Source organism: Morone saxatilis, unplaced genomic scaffold, assembly GCF_004916995.1.
Source record: "Morone saxatilis isolate NCDOM2014 unplaced genomic scaffold, NCSU_SB_2.0 Contig10, whole genome shotgun sequence".
Taxonomy (NCBI): Eukaryota; Metazoa; Chordata; class Actinopteri; family Moronidae; genus Morone; species Morone saxatilis.
Window position 1 is genome coordinate 815351 of NW_023339652.1, and position 5374 is coordinate 820724.

The following is a 5374-nucleotide window of genomic DNA, read 5'->3' on the forward strand; positions in this document are numbered from 1 at the left end:
TCAGCATTTCTGTGAAGAAAACTAAATGAAACTCTTATTTTAAAATGTTAGATTATTATTTAAGATTTAAACTTTGAAGACCTGAACACAAGCTGTAGTCACGGAGCCTTCAGCCTCTGATCAGCTGATAGAACAATGAGAAGGAAACAAAAGAGAAGCCAATTAAATCTGTATGAAAGTTGAAAAATTAAAAATAGATCTCTGATCAATATTCATCCAAATCACTCGTTTTACACAAACTTAAATATCTCGTTGATCAGAAATTATTATTTTTGTGTATCATTGTGTTACTAATACTAGTTCATTAAGTTAGATGACCTTAACATTACAAACTAACTGCGACAGTTTCATGGAGATAGTTGACAAAACAAATGTACTTAAAGTCGATGTTTCAGTTGTTTGAGTTAGCATGCTAACATTTGTTAATTTGCACTAAAGACACAAAGTACATCTGAGAATTACAGTAGTTTTGCAGGTTTGTTGATCAGAAGACAAATTAAAACGGACCTTGAATATCTGAGTTTATAGCAGCTCATCCAATAGTTGAACACATTTGAGTAAACCGATTGTTTGTGAACAGTTTGAGCATGTTAAAATATAGTTTGGTTTGATAGCATCTTCACTGTAGCTTTAATGCCTCTGTAATGTCGGCGTATTGGTCCGCACAGAGTTGAAGAATTACCCATAACACCTGGAAGAGAAGGACAATCGTTCCTGTTGTCCTGGCGCCAGTGATACCCGTGTAATTGTGCTCCCCCAGCTGCAGTGCAACCCTACGGGGCTGCATCCCTCCTCTCGCTGTCTGTGTGTGATTATGTGATACACTGAGGCTGCGTGTGATCCTCTGACGCCATTCCTCCGCCCTTTGATCACGGCCGCTCACTGTTGTGTCTGTCAGGATGAAGCAGTCGGGCCTCTAGGTGGAAACACAGCTGGGACACACTTACACACACAGGCACGAATACACACTGATGATGTGAAATCCACAGAAAGTACAGCTCACTCAAAGTGCCTGAGGTTGGATATTTAACACCTGTAACACACACACACACACACACAGTCATCCTCACAGGTGTTACAGGACGATCACAGTGCTGCTTCCTCTTTCCTTACGCAGTGAATCTGCTTCTGCTTAGCATCGCAACGTGTGTGTGACGTTTACAGCTCCAGGCTTTATTCTCTCATGTATATTATTAGTCTGAGTATTCCCAGATCACAGTCGGATCGTGGATCAATCTTCCTAACACGGCTTAAAAGGAACATGATGAGACAATATTTCTGCACTGTACAACAGTTTATCTTAATAAAAGCAGACGTAACTTAATCCTCCAGAAAATGTAGTCACCCAGTTTGTTTCATTAACTTATTTTCTTTAAGTCGACTTTATGTCATTACAAAAGTGGAAGAAAAGAGTAAATTAAATTATATAAAAATGCATTTGAGTTTTAGTTTATTCTGATAAATTCAGTTAACACATTAAAATAAGTTTGGAGAAATGCTGCATGTGAGTGTAATATACTTACTAGTTTTAAGTTCAATTAACTGAATTAAATTGGTATAATCAACTTATAACTTTATCCCCAGTTACCTTAACAATAGATACTTTAGTTATTTGTACTCAAATTAAATATTTTATCTTAAAACCTAAATTGTTGTAATAAATTTAATAAACAATCAGTTTCCTCAAACAATTTCAGTTGAAACATGTTCAACTATTGGAAACACAGATATTAAAGGTCCACAGAGGATAAATCCTGATAACTTTAATGCTCTGACTTTTTATTTAGCAGGTTTTAATTTGTCTTCTGATCAAAAAACTACTAGAATTCCCATAATTCTCAGATGTACTTTGCCTTTAGTGCAAATTAACAAATGTTAGCATGCTAACTCAAAAAAAAGTTAATCTAACTCAATAAAAATGTGAAGTATAATTTTAGTCATTTTAAGTGACACTAACTTAGTTTTGTAAGTTACAGTCATGATTAAGTGCTTTTTACTGTGTATTTTGTTTTTACATTTTTTTGATGTAATCAGTTTCAACAATTGTTTGAGTTAAATTAACTTATCTGGGTTTACAGTCGATAAATCTTATATATAATCTTATATAATAATAAATAAATGTTTCTAAAGCTGTTTATAAGGGCATTTATAATTAGAATTTCAGTGAAATACCACACACAGAAAAGCTAACTGGGTAGCTGTTAAACTTACATCCACTGAGAGAAACTGCTGGTTCTCATGCTTAAAGTAGTTTTTAAACCCACCTCCTCCTCTACCTCCTCCTCTACCTCCTACCCCCTCCACTCCCTCCTCTCCCTCCTCCTGTACCTCCTCCTCTACCTCCTCCTCTACCTCCTCTCCCTCCTCTACTTCCTCCTCTACCCCCTCCACTACCTCCACTCCTACCACCTTTAAATTAGAGACTATTCACACACCCACCTGCAGAAAAGTGACACGTACCTGTTAGTGTGCAGAAACAACTCGTATGTCAACAAAGCCTCTGAAGTTCCCTCTCTCAGTAACACACACTTACCTGCACAGGTATTTCTGTGGGTGAGGTCATGGGAGCCTGAGGGGGAATTCCCACTCTCCGGCTCGCTCTGTCATTCTTGGGTTTTCTAAATATGACACATTCTTTGACCTTTGACCTTTGCTAATCCCTCAGTGCCCTTCCCCTAACCTCTCACATAGCGTGACGGCTCACCCTCCACACTCATTTACCCCGTCCCCTCCCGCAAGCCTCTAAAGCCAAATACCTAACCCCTTTACACATTTATACATACATACACACATACATACATACATACACACACACACATACATACATACATACATACTGTACTTACTTTACTTATGGGTGCTGAGAGAAAGTCTGTCTATATAATGAGGTCATACTAAATAATAAATGTAGGAAATTCATGTTTTTTGCATTTATTTGAACGGCCAGAACAATTTATAGCCTGTTTAATAATTATTTTACACAACATTTACTGGATAAAACTGATAAAAAGATAAATACCAGTGATTTTTATGAACTAATGCTTCTTATTATGCCAGGTTTGACTTCCAGCGCCTATATGCAGCCAGAATATGTCTCCTTACTCACTGTTGCTTTATATTAATTTGTAAATAATGCTAATGCTAACACTTGAAGTTAGTATTTTTGAAACAATGGGATCTTTATTTCAGGTAACAGCTAACAGGTCCCAGGCAAAAAGTTCTGGTTATTTAATTAATTAATTAAATTCTAACATCACCCTGTTTAGCAGCTTATTAGCTTATATACTGGGACCAGCAAGACAAGTTAGATTTATGCTTTATTGTTTGTATTTTCACTCTTAACGCTACAAGAAAAAAAGGCTATGAGTAGCATCCAGTGGGGAAATACTACACAATGAATCATTAACAGGTTTTATTTTAATGTAACCTGTAGCCCTAAACAATGTAATGAAATGCTCTTTGGCCTTTGGAAGTTATAAACCAAAGTTTAATCCATTAATTACACTGCTGCTGTTTTAGTTTTACTTCTTGAAAGGCCAAAGAAGATATCATCCTCCGAAAGAAAAGATCCATATTAACTAAAGTAATAACTGTTAACTTACTTTAATTTTGAGCTAATTCATCATTAAATAAGAATAAAACATGATTTTAAAGTTACAGAGACGTGGATGTAATTTGGTGGTGAGATTTGATTCATCTTTACATCTTTACATCTGGATGTGCTGCTTTGATGTTGCTTGATCCCATTACTGTCCCATCACCAAGGTTACATGGAGACATCATAAAAGTCTGTTTGAACCTGGTCCTCCTTTAAAACTGGATTAATGTTTAACCAGACCTTCAGCTGCAGGTACACAACAGAGTTTCCCACGCCACATGTTCCTGTCAGAGAGTAAAAATAGACATTACAGGAGACTAAAACTCTACAATGAAACTCAAATGCATGTCTTTTTAACAGGAATTAATTAAATACATTGCAACCGAGGAACACAGCATGATGAAACCACTCCAAAAATGTGTCATATTGGTTGTTTTTGGGAATAAGGAAGTACCTTTAGGTCAAATCTGTTGGATAAAACCTAAAATAAGTCGCCGTCTGTTTGCTCTCGGCGTTATGTAGGAGGACCTGCTCAGGAATGTATGTAATGTATAACTACCACAGATCATCCATCTCACCAGACCACATTCCTCTACCACAACCTCCCTATATACATCTATCTTACTCATTATTACACTGCAACTCATAGTTTAACATTTATCTCATTTATAACCTTCCTCACTTTACTTTTCTTTATATTTTTATTGTTCAGTGAGAACAAAGTGTCTCTAAAACTTTACAGTACAGGACATTTTACTTGAAGAATGGATTCTTATTTTATGACTACATTATTTATTTTATACATAATGTTTTACTTTTTCAATTTTTTTTATATCTCGTAACTATTTTGCTGTTGTTTGTAGTAAGAATTAAAATGAAAATAAAGAAAAAGCTTCATGGGATATAATTAAAATCTGTATCTGTAATCTGTATTATTTAAATCATTTATGTGTTTGTGGATTATTTTCTGAGATGTTGGAATCAGAGTTTTAAGGTCATTTTCAGGCCGTAAAGGAACTTTAAATCTTTATCTGGAATTATAAAACAGATCACAGCTCTTGTAAATGTGCTTTTCACTGGATTATACATTTTAAATTTGATGGATTATGTAGAATATTTGACATATTTTGGTGTCATGGGAAAGTTTTACTCTTTTGAATGTCCCTGCTGTTCATTTAGTTACAGTCTCCATGTTAGTGTAGGTAGGAGCTGCTCACAGGAATGTCAGTAATGTTTAACCCGACTGGATCTGAGCCAAAGTGACTGGATGGTAGATTAACACCAGTGACCTGTGTGTGTGTGTGTGTGTGTGTTTATCCCGGGTGTGGCTCTCAGCAGGGACAGCGAGACTTTTTGTCCCCCCACTTTCAGGTGTTATGGTAACTTCAGACGCCTGCTGCCGACGTTACTGCCTCCCAGAAGCTGTAGCGTTGTGTTTTAAAGTCCACATTTGAGCCCTTTAAGATCACATCCTCAGTTATATTATTCCCCTGTTCAACAATTTATGCTAAACAATGTACGAAAACTAGCTAGCTAACAGCATATTGAAAATGTGTTTTTGGGATTTATGTAACTTTATCTTCTTGAACTTGAACTTTCTTGAACAGGAACCGCAGTATCTTAAATAACGCTCCAAATTTAAGCTAAAGTTTGGTGATGGAAAAACTGGCGGTACTATATTCAAAGGGATCCCATGACCTCTGACCTTAAGATATCTGGATAAAAACAGGTTCTATAACTCTCCCCTTTAACAAACATGGCCACTTTATGCTAATC